We start from the raw sequence: 26,026 nt of genomic DNA, 5'->3' as shown, positions 1-26,026 counted from the left end.
AACCATGGTAGCACTCAGGCTATAACGGAGCTATTTTCATCCAGGAACTGACATCGAACGACCTTAACAATGCAGTTCCAGACACCTAATTAAAAGTAAAATTAAAAACATGGAACATGCAGCTCTAATCACTTTTTTTTTTTTTAAAATAGAAAGGCATTGAGAGGAAGGGGTAGAATAAATGATTTACAATTTTTGCTGGTGATGACTATGCAGTTAAAGCAGAGATATTCCCTGGAGGATTTCTGAGCCACTTAATATTCTGCTTCCCTTATACGGGGTCCATTATGCTCGGCATTTGTACAGAGAGGTGTGTGCGCGGGGGAAGCAGATGTCAGACAAAACATCAAGAAAGAGAAAATTAAATGATCTGTGTAATTCCCAAATGACTTCCTCTAAAAAGGAAACCAATGTTATCTTCAGAAAGCCAGAGAAGGCACTGCCTTTATGTCCTCGTGCAGCCCTGTTTGAATGGCTACAAAGATGAAATGCACTCGGTCGGCTATCTCTTCTGTTTAGGAAGAGGGCGTTGCAATTGCAGCACGGTTGAAATGCTGGAGTGTGGGTTTGATAAGGCAGAGGCAGATGGAGCTGGGTTATCCCCGACAGTTACTAAAACACCTGATAAGAGAGGAGTAAATAATGGCTGGAGGTTTGGTTAAAACAAGAAATAGTCTCGTTTTGGGTTTGAACCTGGTTGAACTGGATAAAATGTGACAGCTGTTATTGCTGAGGCCCGCTGAACTAGGCTCTGAAATCAGACAGGCTTAATTTGGGCATAAATGGAGACTGAGTAGGACTTTTAATCCAGATGTTTTAGTTTCCTAAAGGGATGTATTAATGTATGGTACATTTAAGGCCAGGTCCTCAGCAGATGTAAAAGGGCATTGATCAATGGAACGGGCTGAGGATCCGAGTGTGGAATTCATACCTTGTGCAGAGGGTTGGTATAAGGCCCATCTACCACCTTGAGCCATCCAAACACTCTCTGAGAATTTGACCCTTATGCCATACTCCTCACCATCGTATTGCAGCACCTTTGATGTGACATCCTTAGCCATGGAATGGGGGGAAAGCTAGGCTGGTTATTAGCAAGGGCTGCTTCTCCCAGGGCTGTATGAACTGCAGGCTGTGGGAGCAGAGATTAAGGCAAAAGTAGAATAAAAAGAAGGGCTTCTGCTGGCTTCCTAGGTGCATAGGTCCTGCTATGAGGGACCTGCTGAACCGGCTGATGAGATGGAGATGGACAAGGAGGGGCTTTTGGTTCCATCCTGTGCAGCTGCCTGCAGTGCTCTGAGATGCTGAGTTGGGGGGAAGGGGAGAAAGACCCCAGGGGCATTCTAGGCTCTAGACCCGGACTCCTAACCTAACAATAGCCCATAGACATCCTACCCTACAACCCGCCGTTAGCTGGACCCAATCCAGGGAGGTACTCCACCCCTCTCAGGATCGAAACCTCAGTGGGTAATTCTGTGATCTCCAGAGATGCTTGACGGGAAGCAATTCCGATCATGAGATGAACCAAAGGGGTTTGCCCCAAAGGGGAAAAAAATAAACAGAGAAAACCCAGCTCAGTGTTTTAGCCGGAAAAAAAATCCTCAGCAACCTGCAGCCAATTTGCAACTCACCTGCCCTGCAAACAGCTTCCCAATTAGGGTTTGTTTGGTTTGTTTCTTAATTGCTGTTAATTCCATGCTGCCAACGTGTGCCTGATTGACATCACCTGGAGAACCACATCCTCTATCTTCACAGCCGTGCAAACGACCTCCACGTTGCCCACCCCCTATATAGGGCAAGGGAGATGGGTATGGAAGAGAAGGAGAAACCTGGCACTGTGCCTCTTAGGGGAGGAGGGGTTAGTAGCATTCTCTTTGCTTTACTCCCTGTTTATTGTTCCACAACAGGAATTTCTCACTGGATGGAGACCACCAAGTAGGTCAAAATAAAGCTGGGAACAGGCCTTTTTCAGCAGTTACTGTAAACACTGCAGCCCCACGGCAATTAGCTTTCTGCTCAGGGCTTTGTGAGGCTCTGGGGAGGGTTTTTCCTAACGGGATTCAGCCACTGAACGGATGAAGGCTTTGGCGCTTTTTGCAGCGACTTTGTCAGGCACTGAATAAATTGGAAAACTCAGTGAGCGGAGCTTCCAGCTGCTGGCAGCTCTGTCCGCCTCCGGTCTTGGTGGAAACGGGCTAAGCTTCTGCAGTGGGCACAGCCTGGCTGTTGGAGCAGATCAATCAATCTTGTTTTCAGCACGTTCAGGGTCCTCCAATAAACCACTAGCAGCCCCCCGCCTGGCACAGCAAGGAATGCTTGCCCAGTTTCCCCTTCAGCCACGGGCAATGGGAACTGCTCCTTGCTGGGGGTGCACATGCAAGCGGGGCATTTATGCCCTGACTTTCAAGAGTGCTGAGCACTGCTGAATCCCCTTGAGATCAAAGGAGTTGGAGGGGTCAGCTCTTTGGAAGGGGCTAACCCTGCTATGGGTCAGGGCCATGGGATGTAGCATTGTGCTCTGAGCCATACGGCCTCGAGGGGAAGGCTCGGGGTTTACTCAAAGGAGAATCTTCATTGGCAAGTTCCCAGGAGCCCGAGGGTTGGCTCTAAAAATCGTATGAAAGCAGCAGAAGACTGCAGCAGCCCTTATCCTTAATCCAGATGCACCTCCCTGGATGCCGTTCCCAGCATGTAGCCAGGCTACTTGAGAGAAAATGGAGCAGGCTTCACCTCTGTGTTTATAATGGGGAGGGGCAGCTGCTGACCCCACCCCCCCATATAACTTGGCAGGCCATATTTGTCCTACAGGGCATGCTTTGTGCAATCCTTGCTCGCCCAGATGCTGGAGCCTGGTCACCCTATATCAATCATTCTTCTACCTTCCACCAGCCCTGACGATTAAACCTCAGAGCTCTGCTTCTACTGTATCTCAGGTCTTTCCTGATACTTCAGTGGAACATTTTAACTTAATAGAGACACCAAGCAGCTTGAGTGCAGGGCTGCGAGAGGCCGGTAGACAAGAGTACGTGTGGGAGAAGCTAATGTGAGACATCAGGAGTGAAGAAGGCAAAGCGGGGAAGCCTTGGGAGATGTGTAGCTGTTTTTCCTTTCCTTAAATCATTAAATCTCAAAGGACAAACGGCTGTGTATAGGCTCTCTGCGTGCATCCAGCTGTGAGCATCACCACCATTTCCATAAGGTTTCCAGCCTGTTTTCTAGTGGATAGTAATGGGATGGTATCCCTTTAAATATTATGTGAACCTTCTAGTGGTGCTTGTTGTGTTCTGTGCGTTAGAAGCGGCCAGAATCCAGCAAGCTCTTGTGTGTTTGCATCTATTTAGTAAAAATGGTTATTTGGGACCCAACTGAGCCTATAGGGTTTCTTCATGTTGTTTTTGTTGTGCAAAGAGCAAAAGACCCAACGATGTTTTGGGCAGGTCTAGGCGTAGCTGGCTTGCCCCAAATTGCTGAGTGTGAGCAACGAGGCTCACAGGGCTGGCGGCGGCTTGTCAATAACTGCAGCTTGGCAGACAGTGGGTAAATCTTCCCGGCGCGCGGCTCCTGTAAATAACGAATGATGTTCTGTACTGCCTCTGCTGTGTAATCATCTATTACAGCTAATTGCCAGCGCCCGGAGCCGGCGTAGCCTTTTGCATTAAATAATATATTCATAAATAATACAGATAAAAGATCTGCTAAAGGTCAGTTTTAAGAGAGAGCTCCTCCTTGGTGTGAAATCGCTCTGTCCCTGGGGTGGAATTCTATCTGCTCTGTCTGCAGCCTCCATGCAGGCAGACAGCCTGCCGTGAGACGGGAGAGATTTTCTGCACCCTGGAGACGAGTGGGGGATTGAAATTTTGTATTTACTTTCCCCCTTGTTCTGATACCAGCCTTAGCTGCATTAGATCCATAGGGATTCCCCACCTTCTCTCCCTGTATGCTGCTCCGCCTCAGTCTTGGGGTCATCGCTATGTTATATAGAGATCCCATTCCCCTCTCTATTTTTGTTAGAAATAAAGTCCACGGGGGGCCTACGACACTCTCCCTTCACAGCCAAATAGCCTAATGGAGATTGAGAAAAGGGATACTTTGGTTTATAGACAGCTCTTAAATGTACCTTGCACGGCAAGGCATGATGCATTAAACTGGTATTGTTCTGAGTTGTTTTATGAGGCTCTGATGGGTAGGGAGGGAGCTCATCCAATATCTTTCTCTCTCAGTGCTTAGCTGTGCTAATGCCAGGGGCATACACCTGGCTGTTAAACAAGCCAGCAGTAGCGGGGCTAGGTATTGAGCAGTGGCAGAGGTGAGGGAGGCAGGGGGCAGGTGATGGGCCATTCGTGTGCCATGTTCAGTACATACATACACACCAAAGGCAGGCAGGGGGCTGGATGCCCTGCCCTCTGATTAGCTCCAGCACCGCAGTCCAGAGGATGGCAGGTTTGGTGGCTCAAACAGCACTCAGGATTTGCATCCAAGTGGAGGAGGGGGAACGAAAAACTGCTGCCACCATCTGCAAAACAATGAAAGATTTCCTTTTTTAAAAAAAAAAGTCTCTAATTCCTGTTACTCCAGCAACCAGAGGGTTCAGATTCTATGGTGATGAGCACCCATCTAAATAGGGGGATAGCTGTGGGCTCATCTGCTCCTGCTGCTCCTACCCTCCTCTCCCCAGAAACCGTCATCCTCTGTTGCTAACATCACAGTTGGTTGCAGTGGAGATGGTTACAATGTCATAAAGGGGTGGTTGTGGCTCAGGGACCTCTTCCTGCCAACTGACAGAGGACATCGGGAGAATGAGGTTACAGGTGCGTACTAGTTTGCCAAAGGGTGTCATGTGAGGTGTCTCCTGAAAGTGTGCCACACGGATCATCCTAATCATTGCAAAATGGATGTACGGATAATATCTAAAGAGTTCTGTCTATATACTGAAAATTGTTATTTAGGTCTATGAGTTGGGAGCTGGACACCAGAAGGGGATACACAGGTTTATTTCAGGCAGGGGACATGTCGTCCGACTACCTGTAAATGGGTTATTTTATAGTTCACAAGGAATGCCTATTTACAGTCTGAGCAACATGCTAATCAAGAGATTTAAAATCTCCTGGGGAGATTCTAGACAGGAACAAACAAGCAGCCTGGGTTACGCTTTCTACAAGTTGTAATGCTGACAAACCAGATGCCAGCTTATGCCAAGGTCCCCATGCCTCGCTTAGACACTGACAAACACATAGCTGGAATCAGTCTAGTTGGCGAATCGATGCATAGAACTCACAACCAATCTGGGGTGTGCCCTGTTTGCTAACAGTCTGCCCTGAGGTTGGTATACATGCTCCTGCACCACCTGGGACAGCTTGACATGGGTGAAGACAATGGTTGGAATGATAGGTGGGGTGCAGAGATTCACCGAGGGGACAAGCTGCCAACGGGCTTGTCTTGTGAACGCGAGCTTTGGGTGAGCTCACCTTTTATGAGATGGGAACGTGGCATTAGTTAAGTTGAGGCTCCAGAAAGCATGTTGCTATTTTATTTTATATGTAGTCATTTGTTTCCATGAATTTTACTTGCTTCTCAAATCTGTTCTCGGCTTAAAAAGTCTTGTTTTTAACAAGCGATATCTGTAAGTGCGCCGCGCGTTGAGTGGAGTGATGATGTGAGGTGTGACTGGTAAGCCAGTGCACACTATTCCTCTGGGAGCAGCAAATTGTCCGAGTGCCTAGTGAAATAGGAGCTGGACAGTCAGAGGGCTTGGGGGTTACACTATAATCTGTAAGGAGAGAGCAAGACCTGCGGAGGCCTGGAAAGGCAGTGCTTGTGTTGCCAGAAGTTGGTGAAGTTGGGAACTGGCCCCCAGCAGGCCCAGATGAGGTTTCCTCCCGCTAAGGGCAGGGGGTAGCAAGGTGCCCCACAAACCTGGCTACCCCTAGGAAGTGTCCCACGTGTGCAGTGGGCAAAGATCCTGCACAACGTGAAAGAATGAGGGGAGGAATCCAAACAAAGATGCGTGATGCCAATGCAGAGCTGTTTTGCAAGACCAGGTGATCCCAGAGGCGCTGCTCACCGCACATGCGTTGAACTCTACAGGAAACACAGCATCCCTGGAATGTCAAGGTCAAACTGAAATTAAAATGGAAACAACTTGCCGTGCGAAGCTTCAATTAAGCCCAGGTTTGCAAGAGAGAAGAGTTCAATATTCTGAACAAAATGATTTCCAATTACATGCAAAATAGGAAGCTTGATACTGTTAATATAGAAAATGTGACTTCCCTTAATTGAATGACCAAGAGGTTTAAAACCAGCACGTCTCAGTCATGTTCTGAAATTGGAGGTTACCATTTACTGGGGACCTTTCATTATGGATTTGTGTGTGTGAGAAATTAACTAGTGCTTCGTTCCTCAGGCTGCTGCCCTTCACCTGGCTGAGAAATCTCAAGCCACAAGCTTTAAGGGTTCCTTGCATCACCGGCATGGCTGCTTCATCGACTTTAATGCCAAAAGGGACCATTAGAATCCTCTCCACAGCCAGAGAACTTTGTGTGGTTACTGCATCGAATATTGATAGATCAGAAGTGGAATTTAAACCCACATCTCAAGATGGAGACCAGACTAGCTAAGCAAGAGAAGACAGAGCCTTGAGGTTAGTGCCATGGATCACTCACTCATCCTGATGCAGTCAGGTTGATTATTTCATTCAGTGTAATGAACCCGCCCTGCAGGAGACCTGGGGTGAGAACTCCTAAAGTTCCAGGTCGCACCATACATTTGCCGATCCTTGCCCGTCTAACTCACAAAGCTCAATTCACCTCAGAGATGTGGAGGCCAGAAGAAAGACTGTTAGGATCATCTTGTCTGATCTTTTGTGAAACACAGGTCAAAGGATTGCCCGGCTTCTTGTGTGGCGGGTTTCCACCAGTGCATAGTGAGTGCCAAGGCCAAATCAGAGCGGTACCGACTCTACACTGGTGTAAATGACTACGCACCACACAGGACAATAGTGAACCAGGGCCAGTCTCTCCGCGATGAGCTCTCCCCCCTCCATTTAGAGGCCTGATTTTTTCAACAGTGCCCCTCTCATGGATCTGTGTGACGCTCCAGCATTTCAACAGTCTGTTGGCAGAACCGCTAGAAAGTGCCAGACTCCCACGGGGTCCCACTCTTCTGCTCGAGCAGGCCACGCAACGTCATCACTGCTGAGATTGAGTCTCTAGGCTCCAGCACTCCTGTTTCGCATTGCGAGCTCTCCCCAACAAGTCCAACTGAGAGAGACTCCTGGTTATGCATCCGAAGAAGTGGGCTGTAGTCCACGAAAGCTTATGCTCTAATAAATTTGTTAGTCTCTACGGTGCCACAAGTACTCCTGTTCTTTTTGCGGATACAGACTAACACGGCTGCTACTCTGAAACCTGGTTAGAGACGACTTTCACCCTCTTCAGCCATCAATGCACCTCAGAGTGTATTTACAGTGACAGCTGGCTACCTTTTCAGAAGAGTTGGGTTCACTAGTCAACTGGAACACAGCATTGGGAAGTCCGTAGGGTAGCATAGAGAGGCAAAGTTTAAGACAGAGTTCAGACCAGCCAGTGCCAGAGCTCCACCCAGCCAAGCTGCTGTGGAATCCATCTTGGGTCCCTTTCTCTCTCTGTCCCTTTGCCTGTCAGTCCCTGTGAGCTCAGGCTTAACACAGCCTTGTAACTCCTTTCCTTTCCCCCCCTTGTTCTCCAGCTCAGGGGCCTTTGCTCTTCTCCCCTACAGACAGGTGGGGGGAAATCTCATTCCTCGTAGCAGTTGGTTGCTAGGTGTGAAGATCCCGGCCAATGGGCTTTCCATCGCTCCACATGTTGAGTTTTTCTGAAGTTCTGCACTCACCTAAATGGGAGCTGAGCTCTTTGGAAAACTTGGCCATAAACAGCCCTTGTTTTGTTCTGTCCTCTATCTTTTCATGCACAACATACTCAATAGCCCTTCCCCTCCTGCACCATGTATACCATGCATGCGCCTAATCTCAGGCTTTCAGCAGTGAGGGATTTGTTTAAAGAGCTCTCAGCTGGAGTGGTTTACGATGACAGTTTTTGTCAGGCTGACCCAAGTCTGTTAACTGGAAATATTTAGCCTTCACAGGTTCTGATTGCAGGACACTTATTGCTGCTTTGAGAAGTGGCTGATCTCATGCAGAATACATTTCCTCCCCCGATAAGAGTCTCCTTCTGTTGTGAGTTCCTGTTCATGTATGGAGACACAGAAATGAGATTTGGGCTTCCAAAGGGGAAAAATAACCTACAAATAACTGGAGAAATAGCTCTCATCCAGCTTTGTGTGTGAGCAACAGGGGGAAGAAAGAGAGACATTTTGACACCAGAGCTGCAGGAGAAAGCCCGGGCTGTGAAACAGCATGCATGCTGAGCTGGAGAGCACAGAAACCAGCCTGGTGAAGGGTAGGGCGGGAGGCAGCGTTAATCTTAGTCACTTAAGAGAAGGAGCCTTACAGTGAACCGCAAACACTATCCGCTTAACTCCCAAAGCCCCCCACAGCTGCAGTCTTCCTTCTCTCCCGGTGCTACCATTCTGCTCTGTTACCCTTCCCTATTCTTCACATGGGTGTCTATCCCTATTGCCCTTGTTTGGCCCTGTTTCCAGAACATACTGCACATGTGATGGCTGCCACACCTAGGAGTGAAGTGGGGACCTCCAGAGCTGAACGTGTGAGCTGCAATGGCTCGAGCTAAAGAGCCAATGTTCCCCAGCTGGGGCTGTGACAGACTCAGATCCTCTGAGGATCAGGCAGTGAAAGGGAGCTAGACATACACTCACCAGTGCATTACACCTAACTTTCCAGTTAGCCCCCTTTCCTTGGCCTGAGTACCAGTGCCTCATCCCTTCCCTTGTCCAAGTGAGCAAACAGAGGCCCTATCTCCTGCACAGCTGTGTTCCTAGGCTAGTTAATATCCTCTTACTGTTCATGAGCTTCAGCACATTCAGAAGACTCTGGCCGTGTGTTAATGTTAGATCCCGCATGGGCGGGTCAGCACAAGGACAAGGCCAAAGGTTAAGTACAGAAGCCTGAGAGGGTGGATGAGGATTGCATTATTCCAGATGTGAGGAAGAACACTTTGGCTCCAGCCACGTTTCTGCATAGGGGCTCAGTTCCCCGATTACTTCCTCCTTTCCTAGTATCCATGTCCTGCATTGCTCTGAGAGCACTGCAGATCCACAATTTGTATCTCACCTATGCCAGCAGCAGCTCCAGGCCCAGACTGAGAGAGACCGAGAGACACGCAGAGACAGCTATAGGTGGAAGGAGGAATTGCAAAACTCAGCCAGCATCACAACTAGCACAAACTCTACACAGTGTTTGTGGCCCATTCCCTCCCTCACTCCTCCCCATTGTGTGGCCTCGCAGGGCAGGATTGTTGAACCTCTGTCCCTGCCAGAGGGCTGCTGCAACATGCTACGTAGGTGTTGGCTATTGCTCCGTCGGGCCACTGACCCCAAGGGGAAGAGCTCACTTTGGTCTGATTCCCCCTCTCAGGAGACTGTGGCCCAAATCCTTTGCACACAACACCAGCTAAGAATATTGTCCTGTTTTTTAAACCATTGAATAGAGCAGGAACGTCTCCTGATCGCTCCTGGTCAGCCTGAATTGTTCTAGGTAACGAGACCCAAAGAAACAGCAGCAGGTGCTATCTTGGACCCTTCTAATCCCACCCCAAGTCACCTGCAGCTTCACTCCCCCAAGCCCTGAGGTTTTAAAATGAGGAGCCCAAGGCTATGGCTACACAGCCACAGTCAACTGCCTCAGGCTTTTGGGGCTCACGCTACAGGGCTGAAAATAGCTGTGTGGATATTCCAGCAAGAGGCGAGGTGACAATAAATCTAGCGAGAGGCATCACCAATCTGTCTGCTCTCCATCCTGCATCACCTGGGACCTGGGCACTGCGTTTGGAGTCTGTTGCAAGTAAAGGACCCGAGTAAAGACATCATTCCCCCCCCCCACAATTTTCCTGCTTTCTTGCCAGCCAGGCCCATTAACTGGACTGGTGAGTCACTGACTCCTAGAACCCCCTTTCCCGCCACCCCAGCTGTACCCCTTGCACGTCTAACACCGCTGCGGCTTCCCTGTGTCTCTACACTCACTTTCCCGGTAATTTTAACTCTATAAACTAATTTAATAAATGCATCAGGCTTACCCCTTGGCCATGTGTATCTTTAAGACTCATTAGAAAGTTACAAGCACCCAGGCCTGGCACAGTGCATTCCCACAAAACACACGCAGAGACTTTGGGGTGGTTTAGTTCCCTCCCACCGCTCAGAAGGCGTGTTCTCGGCTCCCACCGCTGTTGCCCCGGAGAACAGAAGCGGAAAGGGTGATGAATTCTGGTGACCATCCTTTGCCATTACGGTGTGAGGGGGCAATAAAAGGCCACCCTCTCAAATGTAGCCCCATGCCCCCTTTTTAGTGTGGGTCTTATTCTTTCAGCAAGATGACCTGGAAGTTTGTATGGCTTATGTTGAGGATTTTCTACTCATCTCCTATTAAAATCTCCAGAGTACGAGACCCTGGAAGGACGCTTTGGGATTGAGCTGCTGTTACGTTTGAGACATTAAAATGCTGGCACAAAAAACAAACAACTCTGACGTCGTCCTTGGACTTTCTCCTGATCTGGAGACCAGTGTAGATTCTAATTTAAGATGTAGGCAAAAGCCAATAAGCAAAGGGAGGGGAAAAAACCAAATACCCTGCGAAGATTTGTCTCGGATGTCAGAGTTCATCTAGATTCTTGTGGCTAAGCTTTCTTCAAGCCTTTGCCATTGCAGAGACAGCTGCCGTTGTAAGGGATATTGTAGCTCTGCCAGCTCTCATGATTAAACCATGAGGGACCTGATTTATGCTTTTAATTTGACTTTTTCATGATCTCGGTGTTTTGTATGCAAATCTGGGCCTACCCTTCACCTCCTTGTTAAAATAACTTATCAGTTGCACAGTTCTCCTGTGTGCCTGGCAGGAGCAGAGGAGGTTGGCAGCAGCTGGCTCCACATTCATTTGTACAGCTCACACTGCCTCTTTTAAAATCTCCGTTGCACAGATATTACCCTCGCCTGGTTTGGGGGTTTTCTTGAAATTTTTCATCGACATCGAGCAGAACAGACCATTCTGATGGTCGAGTCTGATTGCCTGCATAACACAGGTCAGAAATTTCATCCAGTGATTCCTGCTTTGCACCTAACTGTTAGAGCATACTGTTACCCCTGCATTCAGATACTTGCTGACTTAAAGACACACACAATGGTTATATTACTGGCTATGGTAGTAGCCACTATGGTTTCCCTGTCGGACGTCATTTCTCAAAGGCCTCACGTGCATAAGTTCGTATTTCCAGGGATTTAGTTTTTTAAGTTAATTTAGCATTTGTGCAAGGTGCCCTGGAGACAGACATCCTACATTTGTCCACACCAGGGGTTGTGCTGGTACAATTATATCGGTTAAAAAAAAATACAACCTTCTAACCAATATAGTTATACCGGTACAATGATATTCTAGCTTGCCTCTCCTGCACAACACACACAATCTCACCCAGTTATTTCTGCAGCAGAAGGAATTAGCCCCAGCCTCTTACATTGTACAGGAGAATACCTACGCACCCGTTAGAGCAGGAAAAATCGTCTAGTGGGCATGGCAATGGAGTGAGAGATCCCTGCTACATACTGTGTGTGACCCTGGCCAAGTCATTCTGCCTTGCTGTGCCTCAGTTCCCCATTTGTAACATGCAGCTGATACTTCCCTACTTCACAGGACATTGCAGGGCTAAATACATTTGTACAGCACCTAGCACAATGGGATCCTGGTCCATCACTATGGCTCCTAGGCAGTACTGCAATATCTATAATGGGCTCAGATACTACAGTGAGGAGGGCCATACAAGTGCCTAGACAAAGTGATCTCTCTAGCGAATGTCTTGCTCATAGCTGTGGTATCTAAGCATTCCTCCCCTACCTCATACTACGTTTGTTCCTGGCTTGATGTGTCATTCGAGATTAGAATAAGGTTACTTGAGTTGTGCTTGTATCTTTCGTCTCTGTTCGGCACCCGATGGGGAAGGGAATGTTATTTACTGGGTCGATTTGGTTTTTTGTCCATGTGCACATTTTCAGAAAAGTTTTTAAAACCAGAAGCCGACCTGAAGCCATGGGGGTATGCACTGGAACGGGGAGTTCACATCAAAATCTCTTATCCCTGGGTCACCCAGTCTTCCCACTCCCAGAGGCAATTAAATGGCTATGAAAAGGGCTTTTCATTGTGACCCTGGGAAACGCCAATGCCTGACTGCCCTGCACTAATTCCTTTCTACATTGTTTTCTTAACCATTGGAACCTTCATGGTAAAATTAGGCACAAGGTTCTGATGGCATGTGAAACAATTTCTATTTGTTTTAGCATGTTGGGAGTTGGGACAGCAAGGGAGCGGGACGTGGAAGGAGGGATGGGCTAAGGAAAACACTGCTGGTATTTATTTGTATTGGAGCAGCCTAGAGAGGCTCTAATCAGAGACTGAGCACCAGTTGTGCTAGGCACTTGAGTAAAATAAGACACTAACTGCCCCAAGAGTTTATAGTCTGACCCTACACTAAGACACGACAGCTGGAGAAAAGCAAAGACCTGGGGAAAAGGTGAGGTTTTGTTCACGGCACTCACATGAATAAGTTAGGTAAAAACATAAAATACTCGGGTAAGTGGCAACAGATTACTTTATTTCTTAGAATTCAGAACGATAAGATGCAAGAACCTAAAATAAGAGAGAGACAAAGCAGGCTGCTTCCTAAAGCAAAGCAACACAGCTTGCCCCACCTTACTCTAGCCTGGCTGGCTGCAGACTGACTGACTGACTTTTTCTTTTTTTTGCATGTTTTCCTAAAGAGCCACCTAGCCTGCAAGCAGGACCAGGAAGCCTCTTACAAAATTATGTGATAGCTTGTAATGTTAACGGTGTTTTCAAAACACAATAGGTAACTTTAAACAATCATAACTGGTACATCCAACGGCATGTCAGCCACCTAGTTCATTGTTACTTTGCAGCCATCACAATGGAAATGATTGGAAGGGGGACAATGTAGCGGGTCTGGGGATTTTTATAGGAAACTCCTTCTGTGTGTAAGGGACAGGGTGAGGCTGTGTCCACCCCACACCAGGCAAGCAGCATAAATTAGGTCAATTAACCTCGTAGGCTGCACCTGAAGGACAACCTGGGCCCAATAAAGCTGAATGGAAGATGAAGTTCATCTGGGAAGGAGTGGTTGGGGTCTGTATAAAGGGGCAGCAGAGGGGGGCTGCAGTCGCTCTCTGGGAGTCTGGAGGTTTGTTTGGGACTGTAGAGTCTGGCAAGAAGTCAAAAAGGGGAGGTAGTCTGCCGTCACCCCCTAGGGGGACAGAGTTTGGAGTGTAAATTATTTTTGGGGAGGGGGAGTTTCCCCTGGAAAAATCTTCTTTTTTTGAAAAACCCAGCCACCTTGCTGTGAAATATTTCATTTTTTTAAAAAAGGCCATTTTTCTTTGAAGGGGGAAATAAGTTTGGGAAGGAAAACTGTCAAGCAGCCCTAAAATAATAAGCAGTTAAAAGCGTTCTTGGTTTTAAAGACAGCTGAAACAGGAAATGAAATGAAAACGAAATAGACGCAGAGCAGGCCTGCTGTGAGGAAGTGAGTCGAGCATCAAGCCTAGGGTTAGAGAGATTACCAGAGGCTATTCGGGGGAGGTTAGCATGATGACAAGCAGAAGGTTGAATCCTGAGTTATCCCGCAGAGGAAAATGAAATGTCGAAGAGCTTTACAGTCACGGCAGAGCACACAGTCGAAGGTGAACCGGGCTATTAGAAGTTGACAAGGCACCAGGGAATTAAACAAATTAGGACGTCCGTCCCTCAGTCCATCCTTTCGTCCACTCCACGCTGGAATCTTTGTGAAAGGAAGGGATGGTGCTAGAAACATTGATGGGGAGGTGTTGATCAATGAGCACAGTGGACCAGATCCCTAGCTGGTGTAAACTGGCATAGCTCCATTGAGGAGCTCCTCCAGAGACAGCAGCTGTATCAGCATTCCAGCCAAAGAATCTAGGAGCAGTTCAGGGACTGGCCAGATGGCAGATCCCATCAGAGGAACCCAACTGCAGAGATGATGGATTTGGGAAAGGCCTCTATTTATTCTTGCCAGAGACTCTTAGCTGGAGTATTATGTCCGACGTGTGTGTTCGAATTGTTTGAATACATTATTGATGGATAAAGGTGTTATGGACATCATTTCTCGGGCTGTCAGAGAAACGTTTTGATCACTTTCAGCGTGTAAATCTGATCAAACAGACTAGTAAGTATTAGTGAAGGACCAGAATGGCTAGAAACATCAAGAGGAAAACTGAGGCGCTAAAGAAAAGAGGCCAGTGGAAAGAGGGAGATATAGGGGCTGCCAAAAGCCCCTACCCCAGGCAGTGCTTCCTAGAGGGTGGTGCACTGGACTGGGACTCCGGAGATCAGGGTTCTATTCCTGCCTCTGCTACTGGCCTGCTGGGTGGCCTTGGGCAATACACTGTCACTGCCTTGTGCCTCATCCATTTTACAGCTGGGGAATGATACTGATCTCCTTTGTAAACTGCTTTGAGATCTACTGCTGGAAAGAGGCATATAAAAGCTGGGAATTGTTGTTACTCCCACTAGTGCACACTGGTAGGGTCATTTATTTATCTAGCATTGTAAAATGTACACAGAGCTGTAGAGGACCTATGAAAAGACAGGGTCCTGACCCAGAGAACTTGCAGTCTAACTCAGGGGAATAAATAGTTGAGCCCTTTCTCTGTCCGCTCTAGCTATGGCTTTCACAGCACCTACCCCTGAAGTGTCTGTCTAGGTACTCATGACCCTGTCACTGAAAGCTGGGATCCTCACAGCTTAACAAAGCACTCCCCAATTATTAAAAAGACTGACAAACAAAACTCTCTCTCCCTTCTCCCTCTTTAAGAAGTGGCTTGAAATGTAACTGATTTCTTTCCCCTTTCTTCCTTCTGACCTCTGGGTGTGGGAGCTACAATAAGGGCTGACAAGGGGAAACTAAGCCAATGAGGTGGGCTTTGTATGTACTTCTCAGCCTGCCAAGGCCCATGTGCAAGCCATGATATGTATTGAAGGCCCAAAATAGAGGCCACACAAAAATGATTCATGCAGGAAATGAGCCATGGTTGTGGGGTTCCTTACATCAGTGTAAGTAATGCCTGTGTAACGTTGGTTTCAGGATTCTCTCTCTTTTCAGCAATAAAAGTGGTGCCCAATTTATGTGGAACATACGGCACCTTGGGACTAAAATGAATGATGCTTTAAGAGGCTGGGCTTTGCATTCAGTTCTGCATGCAGTGAGACCCCATACTCATCCTTGTCTCTTGCACCAATAAGTCCCACAGTCGAGGCCCAGCTCCTGGGAATGTCCTTTCTTCTGTGCCCATGAGTGGTGGTCACAACTCTGCTGATTCCCCCATGAGTCTGGTGATAGTTAGTGATGTTCTTAAATCCCCAGCTCTTGGAGTCAGGTGATTATGGGAGACCCTCAGCTTTCCTTTAAAACAAAGTTATAGTTTCTAGTCCTCATGACTGGGAGGGAAAAGCCATAAAACATGAACTCTACACTCTGAAAAAAAAAAAAACCAGAGGAAAAGAACTAATTATATTTTTAAAAATCTCATGATGTTGTGGTGCTTCGGGATAGCGAGGCAGCATGAGCAACAAGATTTTAAAATATAATCACGTGGTATCTATCCTTCCTGGGAGAGCTTCTCCCATTTCCTGATGCTCAATGGTGACAGTAATGTGGTGGTGGGCAGAGCTGACATGTTTGCTGCCCCGCGGAATGTGCTACTGGGATGCAGGTCTAGTGCGCTACTCTAGTCTTCTAAGCTAGACAGGCAGGAGGTTGTTCATTCTTTTTGCTTGTGTGGAGTTTATGGAGCAAAAACAATATTGCAGTTGGACGGCTGTCACTTCATTGAGTTTTATGCACTTTCATCAGATCCACTCAGTTGCCCCATTTTATCTGTTCTCCTGCACTGTGCAGTCTAGGAGTGGTTCTGCCAACTCCCCTGCTTGGCCCTGCATGCTCGGATCCCGCAGTGGGAGCAGGGATGGACTGCTGTGATCCTTACCTCTGCTCTGCGCAGGTGTCAGGCCTACCATACACCCTTGCAGGGCAAGGGGCTGGGGGGATTCATGGAATTTCTAGCAGCAGCTGGCATTTCCTCTTTGTTAGCCGAAGAAGCATCAAGTGGAGAGGAGTCTGAGCTAGAAACGCAGGGTCCAAACCACGTTGAATTCTGGGGAGCTTCACTTCCAGACTAGATCCGAGTTTCTTAGACGGCACGCCTATGTACAGGAGAGATCAGAAATGGAGCCCCAGTTTCAAACCCTGGGAAGTTTGGATCGGATCCAGATATCACATCTTGGGTCCAGCTGTGGCTTTAGTAAACACTGCCGTTTGAGAGCTCTTTGCCAATAGCTGTCTTGTTCCCATCCTTGCCTATGAGGCTGTGAATAGCATGACGGAGCTATAGGGGAAGGAAGGGATCAGACAGACGCTGTGTGCTGCAGGTCCAATCTGAATTACATTGGCCGAGCTGTATGTGGGAAGCCTGGAGCTGGAATAGCGAGAGGGCTGCAGGTCATGACGCGAATGCATTGGCAGAGGAGTGCGGAAACAGCTTGCGCAGCACTTGCCTGCATCATGGACCCTTCACTTCCATCAGCATCAACTTCACGGGCACAAAAAATGTCACTTTGTCCCATCCCCTGCCAGCTCTTCCTTCTGAATGTTCAGTACCAGGGTCAATGCACATTCGAGGGGGTTCATTAGCTCTGTTACCTGCATTCAATTGGACACACACACAGGGCTCATATTTTTTAGGATTTGGTTTTTTTTTCTGTAATCTGGCTGCAAAAATTCCCAGCTGCCTCTCCCCCAGGGAGGGACACAGATCAGAGAAGCCCAAGACTTTGACTCTACTTCAAGGACTTTCCACAAGATCATGATAGACAGCATGTGCTGTTTGCCGAGCTGAGCACTGAAGCAAAGGGCTTTCCAGGTGCATGGGCAGTAGGTTTTTGTATCGCAGTGTGTCAGGCTGGGCTAACAACCCCCCATCAAGCAGCATTTCTTGAGCCGGGAGATCTGATTTATCATCTCTCTAGTCTTTGTATCACGTTGCCCTTCCAGGAAGGGCTGGCTCAGCTCATTTTGAACCCAAATGGAACTGTATCTCAGAAACATAACACGTCCTAGGAATCACCAAAATGGCAGATTTGACAAATCTCTGGGGTGAAAAGTAACAAGTCTTTACAAGTATCTGGATTAGAGGAAGAAGGGTCTTGTGATACAGCACCCGAGTGGGACTCAGGAGACAGGGGGGTTTATTCTCTGCCACCGACCCCCCGCGTGACCACGAGCAAGTCTCTTAATTTCTTGGTCTCTTGGTTCTCCATCAATAAAATGATACTTCCTCTCTCCAACCCTCGTTCTTTCCTATTGCAATTGAAAACTCTCTGGGGCAGGGACTAAGTGTACATACAGTACCTAGAACAACGGGGCCCCAGTTTGGACTGTGATGTAAATAATTAACCAAAACAGCAATAGCAGAGGTGTGTCAAGAGCCATGTGGGTGGTTGCTGGGTCTTCCATCCTCACGTCTGACGGAAAGTCATTGTTATCGCTCAAAATAAAAAAGGCACCAAGCCCAGACAGAAAGAGCAGAGGTTTGTGTCGCTTTGCATTCAGAGTCCGCTAGGAAGCCCAAGGGGTTAAAATTCAAGGTTTGCTCATTACCTGACTGTACTTCAGAGACTGCTCCTCTGTTGTCAGGATCCCAGTTTTATGGGCTTGGGGTTATAGATATTTATCACATTTTTATATATAGCATTTCCTCCAAATTTAAAGACACGGGTATTTTTCACCTCAGCCAGACTCCCATTTCTTATATATTTGCAGGAGTCTCAAGGAAGGGGAACCTCTAAATCACTGGGAAGCTCTGACAATGCAGACCCTGCTGTGCAAAATTGCTTTTAAAAAGCACTTACTTTTTATGGTCTAATTTAGGGCGACATTGAATGTTCTCAAGAATACTTTCCAGTTCCTCCAAGTGTTCTGCCCCTGTTAAAATGTCTGAAAGTCCTTTCCTGCATTCATTCCAAGCCAAATGTACTGTGTGCTGCTTGGATCTTTGCCAAATGGCCAAACATTAAGTCATCGTTTCTAGGATAAATTACGTCTTCCTCAGGTCTGGTATTAAATTAATTCTGTAGGGACAACGGGACCAGGATGGTTTTTATTTCACATGCGTTAATGCCTCACTTATTGTTTGGCTTGTAACTGCTACAGGCCGACTTGTTGTGGGGAATGATGGGGAACTGAAGGCTTTGAAGGTCCGAGGTTCAGCCAACAACCACAGACATGATGACGCTTTCCAACCAGATATCCAGCCGTGTGTTTTCAGCGGCGATGTTGTTGTGAATGTTTGTTTTTTGAAGCCGCACCGTTCTGAGATAAGCTGGTTTCTTGCTGGCACTGCACTTCCCCAGGACACGCTGGAGATTGAGTCCCATTCGTACTGCCAGTGCCTTGAGATTTTCAAAAGGTGCTGAAAGCACCAGCCCCACCCATTGATTTTCAGTAGGCTTGGTGGATGCTCAACCTTTCTGGAAATCAGGCCCAAAGTTGCTCTGGATTTGGTGATGAGGGGCACAGAAGAATTGCCTCACAAGCCATTCAGAAGGGCACGAGGCGCTTGGTAATTGTAACAGCCCTTCAGGCATTTCTTCCAAGAATGGAAGGGTCTCTTCATGCAGCAGCTCGGCTTTGCTCTCAACCTCTGTTTTCCTATCAAAGGATAATCTACAGGAGTAGCAAGAGGTTGGCTGCATGGATCCTTCCTGGAAGCAATATCCTGAGACAGAGAATAATCGGCACCGACAAAGGAAAAAATCTGTCACCTGCTCTAGTCAAATCCAGAGCTAGTCGCCTTCCCCTGTGGAATAAGGCAGGATTCACTGTTTCAGGGGTTGCCCCACCTCTTCGTTAATGCACAGTCTCGGCTGAGTTTAGTGCCATGTCCTTGTGATGTGGTTTGCAGAGAAATATTTGCCTGGCCATCGGATTGGTAGAATTTACTGTATTTCAGCAGCTAGATACTACATGGATTGTCAGAATTTAAACAGCGGACTATGGTGCCGTGTTACACCCCCACCCCCACCACCCTCCCCACAAAAGAGCACGATTTTTCTGCGCTAGCTTGAGTACATTAAAACCCCTGATAGAACTCTGCAGCTATCTATGTAGCGATGGAGAACGATGGGGGATTTGGGAGTTGACAGCCACTGATTACCCACAGGCCAAGCACGGCCTCCTCGGCTCTGCTCCATGACACATTTCAACTCTTGTCTGCAGGAGCTGCCTATGCAGGCCTGAGGCTGAGATATTCCACTTCGCCTCGCGGGCAGGATGCCGTCCAGTCAGATCATGGGCTTCAGTTTTTTTTGGCAACTTTCTTTTGTTGTTTATGGTAACATGCCAAACAGCTGAGAGGGACGGGTGGAGGAACACCTCCTCCACACACATTTGTTACTCAGCAGAAAAACTGCAGTGTCCCCCCAACAAGTACAAGGCCTCCAGGCTGTTATCACTCTTAAATAAATAGTGCCGGAAACTTTCAAAGCAAAAGCACAAGTCTTTATGTTCCTGTCCTTGCGCCTTTCTTGGCACACCTCTGAATCCACACTACGCTCCTAACTCTGTCTCTTTGGTAGACAGAGTAAGAAGAGTTCATGTAGTCAGGAGGTAAAATTCTGTCATGTTGCTTATACTTGGGATACTTGGGGCTGTTACAGGGGAGGCAACGTGGCCTAGTGCATAGAGCCCTAGACTGTCACTCTGGGTTCAATGCCCTACTTTGTCAGTGGTTTGCTGGATGCCTTTGGGCCCTTGAAAGGATCCTGGGGTCCTGTGCCTCAGTTTCCCCCTCTGTTAAATACAACTGACCTCTTTTGTAAAGTGCTTAGAGATCTATGGTCTATAAGAATGAGATATTACAGGCTTCACCTCTACCTCGGCTTGCAAAAAGGGTTCATCTAAAGCTTCCAGGTTCTCAGTGGGGAAAAAGTTGAATTACAGCTACAAACCTAGAGGAGCGAACAATGCTTTCTCGGCCAACATCTGGCTAATTCTAGTGAGGCAACTCCTGCCATCCAGCCGCTGCAATGTGAGAAATTGCATGGAGCAGAGCCGATGAGTAAACCCACCAGTCTCCATTGTTGTCAGACATGCCCACGTACACCATCACCAAGCAGGGTGACCATACAAGTGGTGGAGGATGGACTAAACTGTCAATCTGCCAAAAGATCACTGCTTCCTGTGAAAGCAAAAATCAGTCAAGTCTCATGATTCTGTGGGTATGAGGAGCAGTTTGGATTAGCTTGTTTATTTGTTTTGGTCGGTGTCTCAAACTTTGAGTCATTTTGTTGGGGAATCACTTTGAAGTTTATTTTTGATGCAGCTTTAGGGCAAATTCTCCCCAGGGCACAAGTGTCAAGATGTTGTGGTTCTGGCCAGAGATGGGAACTGGATGGGAATATTTGTCTCTTTTCTTTAGCACCATCTAATGGAACCAGCACAAAACACACCTAATCAAGCACCTCTTTGCAGAATCCCACTAGCCTTGTCCTACAGCAATTGCAGCAAACCCCAAGGAGAAATACACAAAGCTATTCACTGCCAATGACATGGAATAGGACAAAGTTGCACTGAAGTGACAGAAAACAGACCTGCCACCAAGGCACAGCGTGTGGAGAAGGGGAGAGTTGCAGCACAGTCACAACATTGTAGTAGGAAGTTGGCAAAGTCACAGGAGGACAAAATCTTTGCCAGCAAAGGATAGGCCTGGAGGTTATTCCTGCTTCAGAACCAAGGGCAAACCCCTTCTGCAAACTGTGCAATATGGGCCAGGTCCACAAAGGTATTTAGCCCCCTAACATCTATTGATTTGGCTCAGGCCTGTCCCCTCTAGCAGGAGGAAGGGAGCTGTTGTGTATTCATGGAGCAGCAAACTCAGGCTGTAGCCACCTTAAAGGCATATGCTCCCATTTTGGGAGGAGTCACTGAAAGGTGACTAACAGGGCTGACCCTGGGCGGAAGTGACAGATTCGTCTCTTCCGGGACCGACTGCACCAGCCAATCGCACCAGCCCGTGGGGCCCCCCAAAGCGTGGGGCCTGGAACAGTCGCCCCAATTCGCCCTACCCAAGGGATGGCTCTGCTGACAGCCTCCTGATTCTTAACAATAGCTCAAAACTAAGCAGGGACCATTTCAGCCTTGAAAGGACCTTTAAGAGACTGTCAAACAAACCAATAGATATAACAGGATCTGTCCCCTCTCCTGCCCCTGGTGTCTGTAAGTGCCTATCATTCATTACAAGGGCATCAGGACCAACACTAGGTTTCCCCCAGCTGTAGTCACTAGCCCTGCATGTAACCAGAGGTAGGCAATAAGCATAGTTACAAAATAAGCTGAGATCACCCTGGTACCTCTCCCCTGCAATGAGCATTTTGTCACGTGCACATCCTGTTACTCGCTCTCCCAGTCACCAGATATTAAGTCAATTGCATTGCCTGGCATGGTGGTTGGGTGGGGTTCCCTAGTATTTGCCCACAGCCTCCAGCCTTCTCCTCCAAGTAAATCTTTTTTGGCCCAGCGTGTGGTCTGATGGCCTCCCCCACAGCCTCCGGGGACAGGAGGCCACAGCCTACACCTTTTCTCTTCTGTATCACTCTCCTCTCTCCTGCCTCCAGCTTAACAAGCAGGTGCTTGGGGGCGGCCAAGGGAGAGGGGCGGCACCTGCGGCAATTTGGGGGCGGCAGCTCCCTCGGTCCCTCTAGCGCCGCTCCCTCGGTGGCGGCAATTTTCCAATTGCCGCCACTGATCGCGGCTTTTTATTATTTTTTGCTTGGGGCGGCAGAAATGCTGGAGCCGGCCCTGCCTGCCTCCCCTGTTGTTTTCTCCATTTCTATATCATTAACTAATTAGCCCTTCCCACTGTCTACCACACCTACCTATAAGCCTTTAAGAGCTGCATAAAATCCTGATGGATACGACTGACCTTGTTACAACGTGTAGCGCCTGACCCACTCCCAGATCCCCCAGCTCCTTAGCAGGGAGGCAGTATTAACGGCGCCAGTGAAAGCTGCTTAAAGCAGCTCAGAGGGGGAGCTACGGGAAGCAGGAAGATGATCGATGCTGATGAGGGTATAGTGATGAAGACATGTCACTTGGCTTTGCGAAAACAGGCTATCCGCTTGATCAGCAAAGGAAGCTGGGGAAGCATAATGTTGTTCATCGTGTGAAGCCCCCAGTCATGGACTAGGGTCCTCATGGCCTAGGTGCTGTTCAACCCCAGCACAGACAGACCTATGAATGCTCCCTGGCTAGAAAAGAAAAAAGATGTAGCTACAAAATGGCTCCTTTCAGTGTGTAGCTGCTTACCTCGGACAAACTTAAAGGCTGGCTGCCGAAAGGCATGCTGGGAAAAACTCCTACAAGAGGGCAACCCTGCTGGGAAGCGAGTTAATGGCGGTAGGAGGGCTGCAAGGGCCCTGCGTGGGGAGATATACTGTGACTATATCCTACTCCGGCATTGCCATCCAGTTCAGGCTAGTTATAGTGACGCTATCATGGCATTTGGTGGGCTGTGTGAAACATGGGGTGGGTGTTGATGTTCTTTAGTAGATGGTGTCCACCTCAGGGTTGCTAGTTCATCTCCTCATGCAGTATTTTAGAGGGGGGGAGGGGTCGCAGAGACAGCAAAACCAGAACAAATTAAACCCAAGCTAGGGTGCACTCCTAGCACTATTTTACCTCAGCTACTGTTCCTGGCTGATGATGATAGAACGAACACACACACACACACACACACACACACTTTTTTCAGAGCATTTTAAGCAGTGTCCTTGTGGCCAGTGTTGGCAGATTGAATGGGCCACAGAGCCTGCCCTTTCATCTCTAGGTTAAGAAGCTCACCCTCTTCCTGCCTAGGCTGTACCTGGTCTCTGAATAAACAGCAGCTTAGCTGTCCAGGGATGGCAGCTTCCACCAGCACCAGGCTCACCAAACCCATAAAAATCAGAAGTAACCGCAGCAAACTCACCATAGTCCCTACTTACCCTGAGCCAGGCTTCTGGAAGCCAGGCACTTAGCTTGCTCGTGTCAAGGGCAGAGACCTGCTTCTATTCCAGACTCTCTCTGGAAATAAAGTAAACTGAGGGCTTGTTTTCAATGGAGCTGGGGAACTGAAGGGAATCCATCAGGCAGGCAAAGGTACCTTCAGAGACCATAAACAAGGTCAGGAGTCAAAGCCCTCTAAGAGGATGCTGGCTGTTCGCTCTAAAGCCAGAGGTTTTCTAGCAGCAGCCAGTGGGGCCTGGGAATGTTCCTGTGAATTGCATTGTTGCAGTAGGTAGTGAGATGGCTAGATAGGAGCCCAGCATCTAAAGGAGATAAGCTATGGAAGACCCTCGAAGGGGGGAGCCTGCTAGGTGAGCAGCAAAGCCTGATATTCTCAGAAAAAAACCCAAAGCGAAGAGGTGGGAATAAATGGAAATCTAGTAACAGGGCAAAATAGTAGGGCACCAAGAAATACATGAATTAGAAAAGCTCCCTGTATCTTAGAGGGAGAGCAAGAAGTTGCTAGGATGGAGAGCAAAGGTGGGCGACCTTAGGTAGCAGGAGTAGTGGGCCTGCAAGGAGAGAGCGAGGATAAATCATGTTTCAATTCTTCGTTGTGGATATTGATGTAAACTGCTTTGAATACCTAGCCTCTCCTCGTGTTACTAAAGGCACCTACTGATACTCAGTGTTTGTCTGTCCCTGCTCCTGTCTTCTTTCAAATCCAGATTCACCTGAATATTGACTCTGAAAAAATTGGGGGGTCATGGTACCTAATCAGCTGAACATGAGCTCCCAGGGTGACGTTGTGACCAGAAGAGCTAATGCGATCCTGGGATGCATAAACAGGGAAATCTCAAGTAGCAGTAGAGAGGTTATTTGACCTCTGTATTTGGAACTGGTGCTATTGCTGCTGGAATGCTGTGTCCAGTTCTGGTGTCCACCATTCAAGAAGGATGTGGATAAATTGGAGAGGGTTCTGAGAAGAGCCATGAGAATGATCAAATGATTAGAGAACCTGCCTTATAGTGATAGACTTAAGGCGCTCAATCTATTTAGCTTAACAAAGAGAAGGTTAAGGGGTGACTTAATCACAATCTATAATGATCTATTTAACATATATTTAATAAGGGGCTTCAATCTAGCAGAGAAAGATCTAACACAATCCAGTGGCTGGGAGTTGAAGTTAGAGAAATTCAGACTGGAAATAAAGCGTGCATTTTTAACAGTAAGGGTAATTAGCTATTAGAAAACTTTCCAAAGAGTTGTGGTAGACAATCAAAGACAATTTTTCAATCAAGAATGGATGTTTTTCTAAAAGATCTGCTCTGAGAATTATTTTGGGGCAGGTCTCTGGCCTGTGTTATGTAGGAGGTCAGACTAGATGATCACAGTGATCCCTTCTGACCTTGGAATCTATGAATTCTCTCTGTATCTTAGTTCCCCCTCTGTAAAATGAGGGTAACAATCCTTCTTTTCTCCTATTTCTTGGCTATTTTGATGAAAAGGTCTTTGAGAGAGAGACTGTCTATTACTATGTGTATGTACAGCCCCTAGCACAATGGCACCGGATCTTGGTTGGGTCCTTTAGGTGCTAATGTAACAAAAGAATTAGCAGATTTTAATGTAAATTTTCTTGTGTTTTAACAAGCCTGGCAAATGTTAACAGAGCATAATAATGGCTTACTTTATGTGAAGAGAAACAATCAATTCCAGTAGTTCAGACTTTGTGAGCAACCCTACAATAACAAACCAGCAATTGTTTGCATAAGAGAGGGTAAAGCTCATCAAAGGGGAACCAGATTTCAACTTTTTAGCTTCCAGGAGAGCTTTGTAAACAATAGTGAGAAAAATTATTTAAAAATGCATGAGGAGGCCCTTGGCTGAGCCCTTGTGAATCTGCAATGCTGCTTTTGCTTCTAAAAGCACTTAGAAATGTATGAAAAGTGTTGTTCAAATGAATAACAACACTTGGACTGTTTTGCCTGAAGAGAGGAATACACTTTGCATAAGCCCTCATCTTCATACTCCTGCATTCCCAGCCCCTCCTAGGAGAGTAAAGGAGGGATAGAAGCATGGAAAGGAAAGATCAGCAAATGCATTGGGCTGTGGGTCCAGGTGAAATCTGAAGCCAAAGGAGGTATCAAGTCAATGCTTGGGATGTGGAGGGGGAAAATTTGCCGTTCATCTCTCATGACAGGTGCAGCTATTTCTGCACTAATCTTACACCTAGCTTCCACATGTTCTAGAGTTAGCCAACCATATGCATATCCCAGACAGAATGAGACTTCCCTAATCCCTAGCGTAAAGCAGAGTGTCTGGTAGATCCAACCGTGGCTCCGGGGCAAAGCAGAACTTCACCTAGTGCATGCTGGGATCTGTAAACCATTTGTGGATGTGCTAGAAAGGAAAGGCAGCATCTTTTTGCTCACGGAAGCACCAGCAACAGTGAATTCTGGGGCAGAAAAAATCAAAGGCAATAAACCACTGGACCAGCTTACGGTCTTTAAATGACAGTCTTTCTGAAAAAAGAACAGGAGTACTTGTGGCACCTTAGAGACTAACAAATTTATTAGAGCATAAGCTTCCGGATGAAGAAGTGGGCTATAGTCCACGAAACCTTATGCTCTAATAAATTTGTTAGTCTCTAAGGTGCCACAAGTCCTCCTGTTCTTTTTGCTGATACAGACTAACACGGCTGCTACTCTGAAACCAGTCTTTCTGAAAGACACTCTTTAGTTCAGTGAGAAGCTATGGAAGAAGCAGGTATCACTGAATGAAATTCTCTGGCCTGTGGTATGCAGGAAGGC

The sequence above is a fragment of the Malaclemys terrapin genome, chromosome 15 (genome assembly GCF_027887155.1).
Source record: "Malaclemys terrapin pileata isolate rMalTer1 chromosome 15, rMalTer1.hap1, whole genome shotgun sequence".
Classification (NCBI taxonomy): Eukaryota; Metazoa; Chordata; order Testudines; family Emydidae; genus Malaclemys; species Malaclemys terrapin.
Note: the sequence above shows the minus strand (reverse complement) of the source record.